This window comes from Cimex lectularius, unplaced genomic scaffold, assembly GCF_000648675.2.
Source record: "Cimex lectularius strain Harlan isolate CLEC.00 unplaced genomic scaffold, Clec_2.1 scaffold72, whole genome shotgun sequence".
In the NCBI taxonomy this organism is placed as follows: domain Eukaryota; kingdom Metazoa; phylum Arthropoda; class Insecta; order Hemiptera; family Cimicidae; genus Cimex; species Cimex lectularius.
This window is the reverse complement of record NW_019392678.1, coordinates 911,205-931,861: the sequence shown is the minus strand read 5'-3', so window position 1 is coordinate 931,861 and position 20,657 is coordinate 911,205. Positions and strand designations below refer to the sequence as shown.

The following is a 20,657-nucleotide window of genomic DNA, read 5'->3' as shown; positions in this document are numbered from 1 at the left end:
CCATTTGCCGATTTGTTTCTGATTTTAATCAGGATTTAAATTTGGGTGATTTGTTCAAGGGTCTGAGAGGACATGTTTTACTTTCTACTGAATGCTCTATCATTGAGAAATTGGTCTGCTCGACCTAAGCCGCAGTTTCCTGTCTAGAAGTGAATTATTCATCGAGCTAAAGTTTGAACCGATCCCACTTGATTTTTAAAAAATTTGTATTTAAATTTTTTTTTTTGAGATGGGGAAACACCCAAATATTAATTAAAAATCAGAACAGGGGACCCAACAACCCATGAACTGTCTTTATGCCTACTCGCTCCCTGTAAGGGGCCAAGGCGTGGTACCCTACACATTTAGGCACAACGAGACATCTGTGCAGGGTTTGCACCAGAAGCAGGTGCCCATGTTTCAAACGGGTATGGCATATCATCAAGTGAATGAGCATGATCCTTTCCTTGCATTTCAATGGGCTATTGCTCAGTCATGCTCTTGACACCCAAGGATTCTCAGATAATCTGGCCCATTGACACTGCCAACGTTCATTACTGCTAGTACAGGGTCACCGGGCCAGATTGTGGTGGTTCCATCTGAGAGCAAGACGTTCCGCTTTCACCGCCTCATCTGCATGTTCATTGCCCTCCAGCCCAACATGACCAGGTATTATTATATATATTTTTTGTTTGTTAAAAAATACCTAAATAACCCATTATGAGTGAGTGATATTTAAAACATCTTTGGTCTCATCTATACTGAATTCAGAATGGCTGTAATAATTCAAGCAAAAATATGATGCAAAAAAAAATAGTTGCATCAGCCCCAAATTTATGTTCAATTACCAAGAAGTGCCAACTATGAAAAGAAGAGGAAGATATTTCAAGATACAACAAGGAGTCAAACAAGATCCTACTTCGCCTTAAATCTTCAATTGCATACAAAGGGGTCAAGGCTGACAGATCTTTGATTTGCTAATTCTGTTTATCACAACCTCAGAGATACAGGGAAAATATTAAATAAACCTTGACTAAAGATGTCATCTACTTTAGGCAGCTAATAAACTTCAAGAATAAGGTTGGAAAGGAAGTATATAGGAAAAGGCAAAAAAAGTGGTTGAAATATTGGAAAAAGAGGAAATCAGCACAAAGAAAAACAAGGAAATACTGAACACCTGCCATCCAACAATGAGAATAAAAAGAAGGGAGAATCAGGAAGACCACAACCAGAAACAAACAGGGGCAAACAGCATAGGGGCAATCATAAACTTTGAAATGGAACTGGGCTAGACATATATATCCTAGACACAAAAACTCACTACAGTTGAAAAGGACTACTATTTTAACCCTTCTATATTGGAAAAAGAGAAGAAGAAAGGAGAAAAGATAGGTGGATGACATAATTTTGTGGGTAACCTTCGACAGTAATATCAAAAATGTGAAAAATACATTACCCGGTTTTTTGTTCATTGTGTGAAAATAAAGCGATGAGTTAACATCATAGTTCTCTGTGTGTAAAAGTGATGTTTAACAGGAAATACAACTGCAGAAGATAGGGACATCTGGCCAGAATGGAATGGGAGAAGCTTTCTTCTCTTTAAGGGCTGATTGCAAGCAAGTCAAGTTTATTTTTCAATTCCAATTAAAATGTACTAGCAATAAATGTTTCTTTAATACACATTTCATTCTATGGTAAATAACCTACATAGATATTTGAGTCAGTAAAGACTTTGTTTATTTTTTTTTATTATTTAGAAAAAAAAATTCTTTTGACTTAGTTTTTATTATTTACATTTATAATTTTTATCTCTTATTATTAATAATTAATAAATACAATATTTTTGATAATAAATAGTTTAAATTTTCAGTATTTTAATTTAGAGTGGACGCGACACTCTTAATTACAAGTTGTGAGCATGGAATTTTTGCTGTAAGCCGGCTCCCATCTTAGTATAAGATCTAGTTGTTAAAGTAAGAAAAGAAATTGGACTAAACGACTATAGAAAAAGACAGTAAAATGAGAAATGGCGAACACCCAGACCGGAACAACGTGGCGCCCCCTACAAATCTGGGAAACATAATTCTGCAACAGTTAAGCAGTTGGTCGAAGGGTATCACAGCACAGACGAGAGAGACGTGACATTCCTCACAAATCAGGGAAACATAGGCCTGCAATAATTACGCAGTTGGGCAAATAAATAAGAATGTCGAAGGTTGTCGCAGATCCAAACGGGAGACCACGTAATGTTTGCCAAGAGTGGAAAGCATAAAGTTGCAATAGTTGGGCAACCGATCAAATAAATAACTAACGTCGCGTTATTTAAAGATGAAAGGTTGTCACAAGGCAAAAAATATGTAGCGACGTGGGACATCATAAACTGGGGTCGCGTCAACCAGGTGCGCGGACACCTGTCTTCCACTCGCGGAGTAGGTATTCTGCCGACTTTTGATTTTCCTTTTCACCCTTACCCGATAGAGAAACTGGTGTAAAAAGGGATGATTTGGAAATCAAAAGTCAGCCAAGACCGAAGATTCACCCCTAGGAAGAGACTCAAGGATAGATCCGGAAAAGGGGTATCCACTCTCCGTTTGGTACTCAAAAAGGGGAATTAGCCAGTCAGAGTCAGCGAGGACCAGCCGTCCTATCGAACCTATCGAATTAAGTCGACGGTCGAGAAACCGGAAAGGCTGGGGATGCTGTAGAACTAATCGTGGCGAGCATCGTTTGGGTACGTTATTAGACTCATTAAACTCCTTTAAGACTCATCCCAGATTTAGAGTTGTGGCTGACTTTATAAATTGGTTAAGGCTTGCTGCGAGAAGACGGAACCCACTCATCTTCGTTTAGATCGTATCGAGACGGAAATTTCTGCCTTATCCTTGCCCAGCAATTTACGCCAACCTAAAGATCTCAGCCCTAAAGGCTGCGTTAGAAATGAAGAACCTGTACCATGGGATAGAGGCCGTTTCGTAATGTATGATAAGTCAATCACTGGGGAATTGAGTCTGTTGGCAGGAACCAGCCCAGTGGACGCGAACCAACACTATCATATGACGGAAACGCACGGAGTGGCCACCGAGGGAGCTCAACTTATTTTCTTATATCTCTCCAAGAAAGCGACAGACTAGAGGTCCGAGTGGGGTTGCTGCCAGTGCAAGATGGGACTTTACAGAGGCCTGTCATCCTAGAGCACTACGCCAATTATTTCCCGATATTGAAGGATCGAGACTATATGCCACCTTGGACGAACGGGACGTGGAGGAGGTGCAGACGGGCGCAAATATCGGTGTGTCCAGCGGAATTTAACTTTCCACCTTTAATTACTAAAGCTTTATTGAACATGAAATTACCAATATTAAACAAAATAGTAGCAATAATATGTAATAATAATGAAAAAAAAAAAAAATCGGCCGTTAAGATAAGTGATATTCCTCAATTCTTTCCTTTCTTTTTCCTCAATATATTTATTCATGGATCTCCATGATAAAAATACAATAGTACATGCAGAGATCATTTAGGCAATGATTAAAAAAAAAAAAAAGTACAACTACATTAAAAGACTCTAAAACGGAAAACATTATATATATCATTATTATGGGGTTCAATTTAAACAGATCAAATTAATCTAATATGTGACAACTTAACAAGAAAGAAGATATCTTGTATCATTCTTAAAAGGCAATAAAAGCCAAAGAAAAGAAGAAAAACATAAACAAAAAACATCTGGACTACCAAGTAAGTGGTGTTCCCTAGTGGGCTCTTTGGAACTTCAATATCTTGCATGAATTGAGAAGATTTTTATTTGAGCACTGTGTCTTGTAAAATAAATAAACGTTTGATTTCTTTTTCCATTGATATATCACAAACTTGTTTATACATCTACCCACATATTTGTTGGATTTGATTGTTGATTTAATGACATTCCAACCAACCACATCTCTACCCGTCATCATTCTATTTTTCTCTCTCTATGCCTATTTCTTTCTCTTTCTCTTTTTTTCTATCTTTATTTCATTCTTTCTCTTTCTGTCTCTCTCTTTATTTTTTCTTTCTATCCATCTCTCCCCCCTTTCTCTCCCTGTACCACTCACTCTCCTCCAAATTTATTTTTCTTTATATCTCTTACTAGATTTTACTGTTTTCTTTGTGCGTCTCATAGATAATGTCAATTTGTCTGCTGTTTCTTATTATTTTGCTTCCTACTCTACAATCTATATTTCTTTGTTTTTACCGGAAATCTCTTAGTTCTACTCTCTACTTGTCTCCCCTCTCCTATTTTGCCCAATTTCTTCCCCCCTGCCTTGCTTTTGCTTTCTTCACAACAATCTACATATCCCCTTCTCCTTTTATGCCGCTTCCTAGCCAAATAACAGGCGGACATGGTAATCAGAGGACATAATTATTTCAAGATTACAGATGACCTCTCATGCAAGACTGGGATTAAATTGTGTACGACTGTTGACTATTCGAAAATATTACGAGGAAGTTGGTACAAATACTTTACATCTTGGCCTTTAATTTTTCCAAACTAATTGATAAAAATAATTGCTGCCTATCTCAAAAAATACCATTTTTAGGTATACATTTAAGATGGTGTCTCTAATTCATACATGCCGTAAGTACGTGCACCCCAAGGGTCTGGTCCTTGGACCCACTCTTTTTCTTATACATGTGATATGAAGGACATTTCAAGTTTGAATAATATCAATAAAGCACTGTATGTAGATGATATGGCATTCATGGCTATAGTCCTTAATTAAACTAAAGTAACAATTGTGTTCCCACTATTCAATTCAGAGCCGAATGTTCTACCGAGAATAGGGGATGCGTACGTCCCAGTTCATGCTACCTGGGCTGGGATTTACGAATTGAACTCCATATTATTGAAGGCAACCTCACACTGTAGTCCGTTATCTCCAAGAAATTATCTAGGAATACATCCTCAAACAGGGATCTCATTGACAGGAATTTTCGATTTCTGGGTGGCAATGCCAGACCTGAAAGAGGCTTGTTCATCAATGGTCTAGAAAACCTGGGAATTTCTCATCTGCCATTTCCCCCATTGTCTCCAGACCTCATCCCCATTGAGCGCATGTGGGATGCGTTGCAGAGAAGGCTTTTCAATCACCATCCGCAGCCAGTTGACCCGCAACCAACTGTGTGCAGCGTTGCAACACCTATGGAACGAACTTCCTTATGAAATTAGTGACAACCTTACTGTTTGTCTAACAGGTGCACAAATGTTTTATATAACAGAGGACATTATACACAGTATAAATTGTATTTAAAAAAAGTATTGTGTCCAATAAACAAAATTATGGAATTAAAACATTTTATTTTCAAAATCATTTTTATCATTATTAAATCTTTAAAAAAAAAATCCCTTAATTAAATTTTCCTTCAGTAAAAAATATAATAATTTCTAATAAATTTTAATGCAATGTATAATAAAAATAAAATAAACATGCTAGGGAAATTAAATACTACAAAATTGGCCCTCTTATAGTACTATTTATTACAAATACTAATAAAAAAATATCTAAACATCTCTCTATATAGGGGGCGTCGGTGGCCGCAAGGTTTAGTCTTTGACACGGCGCTCATCACTGTAAGGTAAAGGTCCCGGGTTCGAATCCAGCGGCCCTGCATTCGCACCCGACATACTTAAAAATGGGCTTTTTTTCAAAAACACTGGCACCCAGAGGGTTTATATGACCTCTGCTGTTGCGAACCCTCGCAAAAAAAAAATAAAAAAAATCTCTATATATCTGCTTAATTAGTTATTTTTCATGTCCACATTATTGAATAAATTACTATGTACTTGATTTTTTCCTGATTTTCTACATTTCTCTAAATCACGGAAAAACAATGGAACGCCCAAGGACTGCCAAGTCAATTCCAGGTGGGCTTAAAAGATATTTTTGCTCCCTTAATAAATCCAATTAGTCCCTTAATGAATTCGCGACCAATTAGATGGCATCCTTAATTAACACGCTATAAAATTTCCTCGCTTTCGGAATCTTATTACCTTAATCGTATTTCGAGACAAATTCAGACATTTATTTTTTGTTTTTTAGCGATGAAACTCGACGAGCTGAAATTGTAAGCGATTTTCTGAAAATAAACCGATTCTATTTTCATGGGTTTATTTTCACTTCCAGGCACGTGCTGAACTCTATCCTGATCTTTAACATTCCAAATAGTGGCGCTAGATCGCTCTTTAAAGGATTACGAGAGTGTAAACCATTATCTGGACAAAATGTACGTCGTATTCTTCATTAAACAAAATAAAAAGTTTAATTGTTGCATGTGTATATCATCTAAATTAAGTAATTCATGGAAGTAGTCGCACTATTTTAATTTTTTTTTCCGAAACGCATTCTCTCCATTGAAAAAGTCAATTTTTTTATTATTATTTCTAATGAGCGTGGATGACGTTAATGTCGATGTCGGCTTTTTGTAAAAGCTGAACTTTCTAAGAAGCGGGAATATTTTCAATGTCGGCCTGAGAATAATTGTATGCAAATGCGTACGCGATCTTGATTCAAACGACCTTTTAATAATAACTTCCTTTTTTTATAATCTAATTAACTCATTTTACATTCTCATTGAGTGAGTGAGCGATCAAAAAGGCCAAATGGTTTTTGGGGGGTCAGGTGGTTTTTTGCATTCTAGAGAACCTTCGACGATAAAGCTGAAAACGTTTGGGTTTCACCCTGCCGTATAATAGTTGGACCATCAAAATAAGCTTTGTAACTTAACTTTGTCATATAATGTTAAAAAATACGTACAATGTTTGTTTTGAAATGATAGTAAAAAGAAAACGGAAGAATATTCTAAAAGAGACGTTATTTGGTCCAACGAACTTTTTTTTTTACTGTATGTTTTGTTTTCCAAGATCTGTTGACTTTTAAGCACAGACAATGTTTTTACTATTATTCAACAACCAACGTGCAACGTACTCGTAGGCAAACGTTAAATTAATGAACAGTAAAAGTGGCTCATCTCGTCTGAAAACTAGCGGAGACAGACGGGACAGAAAAGACGAATATCTCAATATTATTGAAAATAATTCAAGTTTTAACTTCACTAAAGCTAATATTGATGAAATGAGAAAAGCAATTTTAAGTTTAAAAAATTCTAAAAGTAGGGATTTTTATGGCTTGGATGTAACTATTCTGAAACATATATGTGACTCCATTTTTATAATCCTGACGCAACTTATTAACCTGAGTATTAAATGCAATAAATTTCCTGATTGCCTGAAAATTGCTATTATTAAGCCCAATTCATAAAGGGGGTGACCCAAATAAGGCTGAAAATTTCCGACCAATCTTACTATTGCCTGTGTTTTCTAAAGTCTTGGAAAATGTAATGAAATCTAGAATCAAGCAATTTGAAACAAATGGTTGGTTTTCAGGCTCTCAATTCGGGTACAGATTTGGAAAGAACACTGCTCAGGCCTTAAGCTTTGTAAACGTCTCACTTGATGCATTCAATATGAATAATTGTTCCATTGCAACTTTCATAGGCTTAAGTGAAGCTTTCGACTGTCTCATAGACTACTTTTAGAAAAATTATCATTATATCATTTTAGTAATGATGCAAGGTCGTATCTGGAAAACAGAAGACAAGTGGTAAAGTTGTAACGGAAGGTTTTCATAGGAATCCGGAGTAACAATCGGAGTGCCTCAGGGTTCCATTCTAGGCCCCATGTACATCATTTTCACAAATGGCCTTTACAATTATTTTCCCACACTTAATTTTACAGCGTATGCTGATGATTGCAGTTCCCAGTTGGATGGACCAAGTGAGATAGAGCGAATCGAAAAAAAAATATTGAACTGAAATCTAATTTGGAAAAGTGGTTCATTGAGAATGGTCTGTTACTAAACAAAGATTACGATTCTGAAAATTTCTAATTCAAGAAATAGTCTAGACAATCAACCGAAAAAAACACTTGGGTGTTGTTATAGATTCACATCTCTCTTGGGTTGCACATTGTCAATTTGTTGCACCTAAACTTAGCAAAATATAATTTTTACTGAGAAGACTCAAATGTAATGTATCTCAAAGAGTTTAGATTAAAGTTTATTTTTCTTGTTTCCAATCGTATATTGTTTATGCCTTATTGGTCTGGGGTCACCCTAGTCATGCCAAACTAATCTCCAAAAAAACAACGTAAAGGTATAAGAATTTTAGGGAATTTAGAGTATAGGGAATGTTACCGAGAAACATTTACTAAATTAAACATCATGACTTTGCACAGCTTTTATATTTTACAATGTGTAATGTATTGTTGCAATCAAAGTGAGATTTAATTTTATTTTTTTTAAATTCTGTACATAATCCCTATACGAGAAACTGTAATAAAATAGTTCGTGAGCGGCTGAACCTTAAACGATGTGAAAACTCTTGTAAATATTGGGCTATACATTTTTTAAATAATCTCTACCAGATGACATCAAACCGTTATCTGAAAAAATTTAAACTTAAAATAATAAAATTCCTCACTGTTAATGCCTTTTATGACTTTCAGGAGTTTTTTCATGTATTAATAGTGGGATATAAATGAATTAATTTGTACTATTCTTTGTACTGTAAATGTAAATGTAATGACAAAACTTGTATTTTGTTTACTTAACATAATAAAACTTTTGTATCTTTATATCAATATTAAAAACGAATTCTTATTTTCGAACTTTATATTTCACTTTTTATTATGCCCATTTGTGAATATTTAAAAATCCAAATACGATGTGTTGTGTCGTTGAACAGTATTTGACGGATATGAAACACGACAAAGCACTAATTAAGAAGAAAACAGCGGAACGGACGGACCAAGTGAAAGATTCCGATAGAACTTGCCAGTTTCTTGCATTCGTAGACCACCCAACGTAACTTCATACATTTACAAAAATAATGCAAGAAAGTATAAATATGTTCAAAATTAATCAAGTTTTTTACGCTTCTATCTTGGTTTTTTAAACCTTTTATATTTCTTCCTCGTATTGGCAGCATGTAGTAGTCAAATGGAAAATTGAATTTTCACCAATATTCCCAGAAAAGGCAAAAAACTATCAAAAATGTCCTTATTTGTTTACCCGCCAGAATAATTTATTTATACGTTTTACATTTTGTTGTTTGGTCTTTATCGATCTTTTTGGTCTGCCTATCCTCGCTGTTTGTCTGTCTGATGTGATTCAGCTAGTTCTGTAGATCGCTTCTTAAGATTATCGACAAAAACCGTATTAATTTAGCATTTTTCAAAAACCAACCTTTCAAAGTATGTGCCAAAGACAGGGAAAGCAGGGTGAGGTAAAACCGAGAGAACCTTTCAAAGCATGGATGATTCTCATATGTTGTAGTAGCACCTAAACATAGTCCCTATTACAATTAATTAAGGTTTTTAGTTGAGATGAAAAAAAGTTAATGGCACGAGCGGGATTCGAACCCACGATCTTGGCTAAACACGCAAAATGAAATATGGCAAAAGGAAGGAAAACTCATAAGGTGGGTCACGATAGCTCAAGTGGTAGAGCAGCGGCGTATTTAGCCGAAGATCGTGGGTTCGAATCCCGCTCGTGCCATTAACTTTTTTTTCATCTCAACTAAAAACCTTAATTAATTGTCATGTATTAATTGGTCAAGCGGACCACGAAATTAGTGAATTTAATAGTCCCTATCGGTTTAAACTGATGTTGACTATAGGTAATACACCCACTGAAGATTGCGAGAAGATGAACGCATTTGTTAGACGAAAACAGTTAGGATGGGCAGTCCAAAATGATAGGAAACATCCAAACTCCAGGTTGGTTGCTGGTTGCAGATGCCGTTGGCCGAATATTGACGACAATTGCATGACTATAAACAGATTTAAACATTGATAGGATTTCTGTGAATTTCATGTCATGTGCTTTATTAAAAAAAATAGCATCATCGAGCAGTGAAAGCTAACAGATCTAAGCTCCTCAGGTTTTTCTAGTAATTTAAACGTACCAGAAAACAGCAAATAATATTTATTCAATATTCGCATAATTAAGTCTATATAGGATTACAAATCTAAGCTCTTACTAAGCTTATCTTTTCGGTATTAAAACGTATCTTTTGGAAGAAAATCAAAATTTTGTTAAAATTAGCATGTGAAACATATTTACATTCTACGGTAGGATTTCAAGCCCAAGAAGAAGACAAAAATTGGAACGCCTATAGCTTGACTTGCTCCTAAACTAATTTAAATTCAATAATAGTTAAAACAAAACAATGTTTATGGTAGATTTTTGCATAATTACTAGTTCTTTCGCTAAGTCGCTGTAAGATTTTGAATAAAAAAAACTTCTGATATTCTAATTTGTAATATTGAGATTGTTTGACATCAGGGATATAAGTAGGTTTGTAGTAAGACTTAGATTCGTTCAATTTTTCAACACTTCGATCAATTCACTACTTGAAGCCAACATAATCAAGGAACATGCTGGACATATCAAAACACCTGAAAAGCGACATTGATTATTTTATGATTAATTAATTTGACTAATGTTTTTCATGCAGCAACCACCCAGCAAGGTGATCTGATTGATCTTCAGAAGAAATAATTCTTTCTTTTGCTAAGAGGATTTGTACACCTTTATCGTGCATATTTACTTTTTTTAAAATTTAATTTGACATTTGTTCTTCAATTGATTTTATAGCATTTATCGAAAGAAAATAAGAAAAATTGTTTAGCTGAGCTTTTCTTAACACCTGGTTCTTTCTAATCTTTGCCTGAACTGTTTTTTTAATTAAAATTATTGAATTCTACTTCAAAAACTTAACGTCAAGCTAATTGAGTTTGTGTGTTTCGCGCAAAATCATTGGACTGCAATGACTTGTGAGTATGGCGTTAAGCACGTGTGAAAGCAGGCCATCAGCGAAGACAGGTGAACTAGCGGCGATTTGTAATCAAGCTGGCGATTCCTCATGTTGACATGTTTTGACAGACCAAAATAGTTATAACAGTCAGACCAAAATGAACAGAACGAACCAAACTCCATGTTCACCACCCCACAGACATCAAGAGAAAATCTCCCAATTTCTGCCCACCTTTGCATGGAAGAACTCAAATGTGTATCATTTTATTACATTTAACCAACAGTAGTCTCGTTTCGTGATATGTCAGGCAAAAAATTCCACCCACTTGTAATATAATCTGATTTTTATATATTTTTACATATTAATCGCAGTTTCACGTTTTTTAAAGTCTCATAACTGAGTCTTTGTCTAAAAAAGTAAAACAAAATTCCAATTAATTAAGGTTTTTACTTGAGATAAAAAAGTGAATGGCACGAGCGGGATTCGAACCCACGATCTTCGGCTAGATACGCCGCTGCTCTACCACTTGAGCAAAAATGGCAAAAAGGAGGGAAAACTCAAAAGGTGGGGTTGAGATAGGAAGTTGATGTCCGAGTGGATCGAGGTCACGGTAGCTCAAGTGGTAGAGCAGCGGCGTATCTAGCCGAAGATCGTGGGTTCGAATCCCGTTCGTGCCATTCACTTTTTTATCTCAACTAAAAACCTTAATTAATTGTAATGTATTAATTGGTCAAGCGGACCCCGAAATTAGTGAATTTAGTAAAACAAAATGTAAATTGCTAAGGAAAATGGCAAAAAAATTAAATTAATAATTAAATTTAAAAAAGTAACATTTCAATATCGCGTATTTCTGCCTCTTGCCTTAATTACATCTCGAAGACGCTTCGGCATACTACCAGTCTGGAAATGACATTGCTGAAGGTTAGCCCACTCTTCACGAAGAGTCCTTTCAAGATCGTAGCTTATATCAGAAAGTGATGGACGTGCTCTTATTCGTCTTTTGAGGTTATCCCATAAATGTTCGATGGGGTTCAAGTCTGGAGAACGGGCTGGCCACGCTAAGACCCTGATGTTATGCGGTTGAAGGTATGTTTGTATTATGTGAGCGACATGTGGACGGGCATCATGCATTAGTATAGGATTGTCGCCGATTTTAAGGATAGGCAACGCATGATGTACCAAAATTTCATCCACATAGCTAGTGGCCGTCAAAGATCCTTCACGAACAACAACCAACTTTGTGCGATTCTCTATTGAAATTCCCGCCCATACCCATCACTGCTACGTTGAAAAGGTTGTCTCTGGGAAAGGTTTCAGGCTCCGTACCTTTCATTTCGCCTTCTGCACACTCTTTCGCGCTCTCTGGAGATAGTAGAGCAAATCTACACTCATCTGTAAAAAGCACAGCAGACCAATCGTCCAAAGACCAAGGGCAGTGTTCGAGCTCTGCAACTCTGTGTCCTGGTCAACTGTGGTCCTCTTACGAGGTGAAAAGCCATCAGTCCATATAGATTTAATAATCTTCGAGCAGTGCGTTCAGAAATTTGGACACCTCGAACTTCCTGGAGCTGATGAATCGCTTGAACGACAGTAAGGTGCCGGTTTCGCAGAATTCTTAGTCAAAATCGGTCATCCTGTAGTTCTGTTACACTAGGACGTCCAGAACCGGACCTTCTATGGTAGGACCCACTTTCTCGAAAACATCTACTGGTGTCTGGCAGAGTTTCGTAGGGAAATCCGATGGCAATAGCCTGATGGAACGTCCATCATCAATAAATGCCACACTACGCTCAAAATCCTCAGCACTAAGTGGCATTTTAAAACTTTAAAAATTGAAATTAAGAAAACAAAGATGAAAACTAATGAGACTGAATGAACATTTTAATTACGTAAAAAGTAAACATTGAAAAATTCTCTATCCTTGTTTAGGACTAAGGATTAAGTCTGTTTACCTCTAATTGATATTCCCCATTTAAAGCATAACATAAACAAATATTTATTAGTAAAAACAATGAGACAGGTTAAATGCAGAATTTTTTTAAATCGAGAAAATGAAAAAAAATCAATTGGGTGAAATTTTTTGCATGTCAGAGTATTTAGGTAAATTCAAAAGGCTTTTGGTTCCAGCAGATTTAAAGTATATTTAATTTTAGATAAATTAGAAAAACCTGTATCGTATGTAATCGTATAAATGAAAAAAATCAATTGGATTGAATTTTTTGCCTGTCAGTGTATACATATTTTAGAATTTTTGGGCGATATTCAAAATTAGCAACAGCTAAACGTAAAAAGCTAAATGTGCACTTATTATTTATTAATTGTATAAAACATCTTACAATTTTCGTTTTTAAAGATCAAGTTTTGTAAAATAAAATATAATCGTTTCTTTCTTTTTTGTTTAAATGGAATTAATTGCAATAATAAAGTGAGAGGTCAGAAAGCAAAAAGTATAGAGAGAAAACGTATGGCGAGTATCTTCTAATTTAAAAAAAAAAATTAATTTAGAAGTTCAGCGTGATTATGTAAATTCCTTTATCTTAATGATGAAACTGAAAAGGAAAATATTTTTGAGGCGAATAAAGAACCTGGGAATAGGAAAGCCTCCAGATCTTCATCTGAGTATTACACATCAGCTCCAGTTGTTGCAGATGGTTTTGAAACTAATTAAAACAATTTGCAGCCAACGTCTTTAACATAAGGTTTTACAGATATAATCAAAGTTTAAAATTAAGAAAATCCGTCAGAGATTAAGGGCCGGGTTCTTTGGGTCAGGCAGTATCGGGAGTTGGCGCTTAAAAACGTCCAATGACGAGCGGTAAAGTTGCCCAGACAAGTTGAAGAGGTTTCTTGTGCAGGCACGCCGTTGGGTTAAGTTATATTTTAATTAAGTGTATTATGAGAATGTTGTTGAGGGTTAGCTCGTGTAAAAACTAGGCGTGTTGGAGGCGTTCGTCAGTGTTCCAGGGGCTTCCCATTAATGAACGGAGGCGGCTCTGATTTCATTAAAAAAGCTCCCCACCTCCGTCCCTAATGCCCGCGATATGATAATGCCCCCAACGGGTAATTTCAAGCCAGCACCTGAGCTCTTTCTCCCTGTTGACAGATGTTCGGCACAACTTCACGTCTCAGCCAACTTTATTTTTGAGCCGCAATTTCAATAGGTTTTCCCATATTTCATTATTTTTTACTTTTGGCCGAGCATTGTTTGATTATTTTTAACTCTTACCTACACATATATACATACAAGAGAATTAACCTGAACTAAGAAGAATTTCAAAATTAGAAAGATGTCATTAATTTTTTTGAAACATTTGTGATTTCCAATATTTCCCATTACTACGATTAAAACGACCAATATTTCTCTTATTGGTATTAGCATAAATTTGACGTTACAAAATTTAAGGTTTTTATCTTAAGCCAAAATTTCTAGAATTTGTCACAAGATCTAATCTTAATTTTTTTTTCATTACTGTCAAGTCACAAATGCATCTACGCACACAATTTTTTATGTGGGTTCGCAACAGCAGAGGTGTGCCGGTGTTTTCGAAAAAAAAGTTACAAGTATGTCGGGTTCAAATGCAGGGTCGATGGATTCGAACCTGGGACCTTTACCGTACAGCTTCTCAAATTTTTTAGTTAGCGGTCCCTTTTCACAGGACAAAATCCAGGGCGGACAACTTTCATTCAATTATATAAAAATTTGATATTTATAGTATGTAGTAAATTAAAGTTTTATCAGTCTAATTAGGTGATGGAGGGGATAACACTATGAACACTAACAACAGATTGACAAACGTATCTTTGATTAATGAATTAATGAGCAGAGTTAGGTTCTTTTAGCCTGCACAATTTGGATTTGTTGGATTTAATTTTTGAGAGCTAGAGAAAAATGTCGGGTTCAGCATCTTTTGACAGCTTCGGTTTTTAGTTTCAGTGGCAGTATAATCCGGATTCGCATAGTTAAGTTGTGGCAAATGGAAGAACAAGAAACCAACTCAACGACGTATGCAAGAAGTAAGCGTAAGTAAGTGTAAGAAAATAAATTGTGCTGGATGCGAAAAACCAGTGATTCTTTTACATCATTTGATAAATCAAGTATCCGTTTTTTAACAGTATTGTTTGATAAGGGAACCAAACATAAGTTTTACTGTTTTTTCATAAAATAAGCATGATACAATATCGTTAACACACGGTTTTATGAGGATTTGGCCGATGGTATGAGCTTTACCTGCCTGTGCCATTCGATAACTTAACCGTCTGTGCCTATTGTTTTGCCGCTCCTAAGCCATATCTGGCTCTTTGCAGCTTTTCGATAACTTAACCGTTGAGACGCTTTTAATGACATTTCACATTTCATTCACATTTTTGTATGTGTTTTAATGAAGATTGAGAGGCAGCCAGTTCAGTGCGCTTCCCCATGAAAAAAATCAGTCGGTATCTCCCGAGTTCTGGGTATGACCCTCAAAATGAAGATATACTTTACCTTTACCCTCGTCTAATTAGCTGTTGTGGTACTAACGCTTTTTGTATATTCCAATTCTACTGGATATCTGACCTGAACCTATTAGCGAGACGTGTAGAATTTGAGCAACCAGTATCAACAGTGAAATTTTTAGGAAACGGTCCGTCTCACTTACCTTATCTATTTGACCTGAACCTATTAGCGAGACGAGTAAAATCTGAGATTCCAGTATCAACGGTGAAATTTTTAGGAAACGGTCCCTCTCATTTACCTTACCAATTTTGCTTACGTGGGCAAAAATAAGCAAAAAATGAATAAATATATTGTTAATAGTTTTTTAATTTTATTCATTCTACTTGATTTTTGTAATTATTAATTTTTCTCGAAGTTCGCCGCGGATCTTTGGGAAGCCCTGCATTACAGTGATGTCAACGCCTACAACCGTTGTGGCCAGCGACGCCCCATACAATTTTATTAAAAACACGCTTCTTCCATTATTTGACAACTTGCAAGTACAAAAATAAAGTTTAGTTGAGATAAAAAAGTCAATGGCATGAGCGGGATTCGAACCCACGATCTTCGCCTTGATACGACGCTGCCCTTGAGCTATCATGACTTCGATCCACTCGACACCAACTTCCTATCTCCACCGAACCTTTTGAGTTTTCCCTCCTTTTTGCCATTTTTCAATTCGACTAAAAACCTTAATTAATTGTAATATATTAATTCGTCAAGCGTACCACGAAATTAGTGAATTTAATGATTACAGATTTATTGAACGACTTTCGGCTAAATACGCCGCTGCTCTACCACTTGAGCTGACTTCGATCGCCCATGCCACAAACTTCCCATTTCGATTCCCCGTTTTATTCTAATTGTAAGCAAATCGGTAGAGCAGCGACGTATTTAACCGAAAGTCGTGGGTTCGAATCCCGCCTGTGACACAAGTTTTTCATTTCGAAAAAATTGTATATGCTTTTTGTCAGTTTTTTTCAAATAGTTTGGTAGTGATAGATCAGTTTGGACGGTACTAACTGTTTTTGCCTGACAAATATGTTCAACTTCTCGCAATCTTGTGAATTTATTAAATTTGGTCAAAATTGGTTTAAAATTATAAGAAATATGTATAGACATTTCTGCGACATAAGAGAATCGTCTAAAATCTAGGCAGTGAAATATCTCGCGATTTGCCTCTCCCAGCTTATTACCCTGAAGTAAAGCCAACTAAAACCGTTATTTTCTCGCCTTTGGCACATATTTTAAAAGATTAATGTCTTGAACAATGCTAAATTAACAAAGTTTTTTGCCGAGAATCTTAAGAAAAGATCTATACACCTGACACTCGCCTGACAGATGAATACAGTGGGAATAGACAGACCAAAATGATCAGTACAACGAACAAAAGTATTTAATTAACAAAAGTAATTTTTGTGGCGAATAAAATATCGCGAAATTTTCCTAAGAAGGAAAAATTTACTCGGTGAATTTTACCTTTTGTTGAGGCATTTATTCAAAATTCAATTTCCAGTTTGAACACCATTTGAATTTGTCTGCCAAAACAAGAAATATGAGATTATTGTTTAAAAAAACAATATAGGAGCTTCTGAATCATGATTAATTTTGGAAATAGTTAAGATGTTTTTGTATTAATTTTTTAAGTATAGTGAAACGTTTTTACAATAAATGGGAGAAAAAGGTCCTGTCGAATCTTTCACCTGATGGACGTACCACGTTTTCGTTACAGCATACCCAACTGATGAATTTTATAATTTTGAAAAATGTTTAAAACTGTAGGGACTGTATTCAGAACTTACTGCTTCATGTGGGAACCATCCAAACTGAATGCTTTTAAAATATCTCGCGATTTTGACTCAACCTGGTTATAACCCTGAAGTCATGTTAACAGAATACGGTATGTTCCAGACCATACTAATTCATAGCAAAGATAGTTTTTTGAGGACTAGAAGATTCTTAAAAATATTCAAGTTTACAAAGCTTTTTATTGAATTTAAAGAAGTGTTATTGTTACTTGAGAAGCGTCCTACAGACAAAATTGATCGAAAATACCAAACTACAAGGTTTTTATTCAAGCATGCTAAACTTACATTTTTTATTATAAAATTCAATTTTGGATGTTGTAAAATTTGTGATAAATAATCTTTTAAATAATAACAATTTTATATTATTAGATTTTTTTGCATATAAAAACATTTTTTAACATTTGGTAAAACGCGAAAATATTGCTTGTTTTGAACGAAGACATAATGTAATATTTGATTATTATTACAGACAACGTCCTGGTATATTTTAGGAAATTTTTATTTTCAATTTGAATGTTATTTCCGTGCATATTGAAGATATCACACGTCATATTTATAACAGTTATAAATGATTGCATACTACGAGTTTGGGTGTCCTGCGTTTAGATTTATCCTTATCCTTTTAACTTATCATTTTTCCCTTTATCACCATCCCTCTTTAATCACGAAGGGAAATACGACTTAAGGAAGAATTATCGACACGTTCCTCGCTTTAATACGTTATTCCTCACACGGCTCTCATAGGACACTGAGGGTTCCACTAATTAAAACACAGACGTGCGTCGGATCTTATTAAAATCAAAACAGTTCCGACTTCTCCGTTCTGAGGGGGTTATTGGTTATATAAATCCTGATTAGCCGTTAATACCTGTGTTTAATAAGGGTGGAAAGAGGGTGAATGAGACCGAGAGAAGATATTAAAAGGAGGAGCGCGGGTGCCAAATGGAGTTACCCTGTAACCCTCTGATTAGGATCGACATCCAGGGCCACATTAGCCCATTTTTATTTCCAAGGGGTAGAAACCACCCCCGCGCGGCAGGGGCCTCTCTGAAATTAAAGCAGCATTTTATAATTTCTAAGGTGTAATTTAAATATTTCCACCCTCAAGCCCGTTTTCCTTTTAGCCTGAGACACTGGAGAGAAGAAAAAAATGTCTTAATAACAAGATTCAGTTATAAAAGAGTTGTAATAAATAGACTAATTATAAATTGATAAATTACTGTAAATTAATGTATCGTCGTTAGCTTGAACCCTTTGTCATATTATACCCACCCTCCTGTATAACCATGTAACCTTCATGTTAAATAATTTTTTTATTGCACCAATCGTTAAGTTTTCTGATACTTTTCCTTAAGCTTTTAACAAAAAACTAACAGCTCAGCGTAAAAGAAATGAAAAACTATAATAAATACTAATAAATAAAAAACTAATCAATTGACTTCTACGGACGTGGGATCAGGATTTTTTTGTCAATTATGCCGACAAATAATAGACATGTGTCCTGGAGTTCTTGTCAATGTGGACTCTACAAGCCAATTAAGTTAAATACTTAAAAAATATTTTCCGCCTTTGCTACTGTTTTATTTAAGCTCAATTCTGCAGATTGATGTACATATGTATATACAGTAATCTGATGTCAGATCTCGTTCTTATCCATCCCGCCGTCGAAGTTCGACTTGAGGTGCTGGCTAGAGCTAGGAAATTTCAGTCCCAAACGCAGTTCCTTTTAATCCTAGACACACACTCTTTAATACATTCTTCCCTTTTTATGTGCTTTTACCTGAAGTAGGATGGTGAAGCACACCATTACTCTTTACGCATACTTAACTAACTGAGGGTCGATCGGTTACTAAACATTCTGCCATTGGCGATGTCACACAACTCACGCTAATAAATACATTCACTTTCAATATACACAAACCGAGATATCTGTCAGTGCTCTAGACCAAAACAACAGCCCGTTTCCTCCAAAAATCGGAATATGGGACCGACCTAAAGACTCGCTACCTAGCTCAATCAAAGTTCTCATACGAAGTGGAATTCATGCATTCCATGAATGATGAAGCCATAAAATGATAACGTTTAATTATATGTTACCTTTTTTTTACGTGCAGGGCACATTTGCAGGTTTTGGCCCAAAATGAAGTGTCCGTCTGTCAACCTCGCAAGCCCTATTCTTAGTCGGGTGAGTAGGCCTCTTCTTTGATTAAGATGCTCCGAGAGCTGGACCCTTCCAGCCCACCGACGCTTCCAGTTCGTTTTAATCAGACATTAATTGCATTTTTATCGTCTGACAGCTATATCGTGTTGGTTACGCCCGGAGGAGAGTGCATCCCGGCATCAGTTTCCAAGTCCGCCTTTACGTTACCCTTTTGCCTTTGTTGTGTATGTATTTCAATATTATCATACATCAGCCGATTTGTAGGCATAAGAGATTAAATGAAATTAGATATATAAGAATGTACAAAAACCAAAAGGTTCTTCCAGTAAAGTAGACCGAAATTTTTTGTTAATTTTATCCTCATTTTTCCCACTTATATTGCCAAAACATCTAAGTATTATTAACGTAAGCTGAAAAAAGAGAAATTCAGCTTTCCAACACTTGTAATACGCTGGATTTTGACAAAATCTAGACAAGCTATGAATGTTTAAGTGGAATATTGGGCGAGAAAAGAAAATTGGCCTCGATTAATCCGGCCCGAAAATGTCAATTTTTTAATTGTTGTAAAATTTCTTATTTAAGACTTTCAGTTCTGGTTGATACTAATTTCCACAGGACTGCGCATTGTCTGACTAAAATAAAATTTATAGAAATCACATCAGACATGCCTCCACCTGCTTATAGTTTTGATATTGACATAAAATTTCACCATCTTAATAATAAAAAAAAGGTTTTGAAAACTACGATTTTTTGTCTGATATCGTAGGTGTACGAGTGATAAACCAACAGTTTGGTCGTTTCCGATCGTCGCAGGTTAACTTTTATTTTCTGAAGGTAGCTACAGTATAAGTATCGTAGATATTGAAATATATGTGTGACCAAGGAACGTAGCAAAATGGATTAATAACCTTGGATGATAACTTTGAAACATTTTCACCCGTCTACAGTAAACTTACATAGATTTAGAATCTTATAAACTACACTTTCGGGCACAAACGCCACCTCCGTATATAAATAAACGTACATATAAAATAAAACGTTTGAGGTATTTTTGTTGAATTCATCCTTAATTTTCTCATTTATAATGCCATAAAATCTGCTCTTTGTTGCGATAGGCTGAAAGAAGAGACATCCACCCTTCTAACTCTTGTAATAACTCATTTACGTTTTAGTGGTCAATTGATCAAATTACATCATTCAATTAATTAGTCTTTCCATGTAAGGTCTTGATTGAGATAGAAATGAAAATGGCAAAAAGAGTGAAGGTTCGAACGGTTGTAGGTTGAGATGGAGAGTTTGTGTCCGTGAGGATCGAAGTCACAATAGCTCTCAAGCACAAGAGCACCGGCGTATTTGGCCGAAGGTCGTGGGTTCGAATCCC

The 20,657-nt window shown here is 35.6% G+C and overlaps 1 protein-coding gene across 9 annotated transcripts in view; it reads right to left on the bottom strand.

Annotated features, from left to right (window-relative positions):
* Positions 1 to 20,657, bottom strand: part of LOC106667050 — a 258,398-nt gene that overhangs the window by 8,792 nt on the left and 228,949 nt on the right. The window lies entirely within an intron of this gene.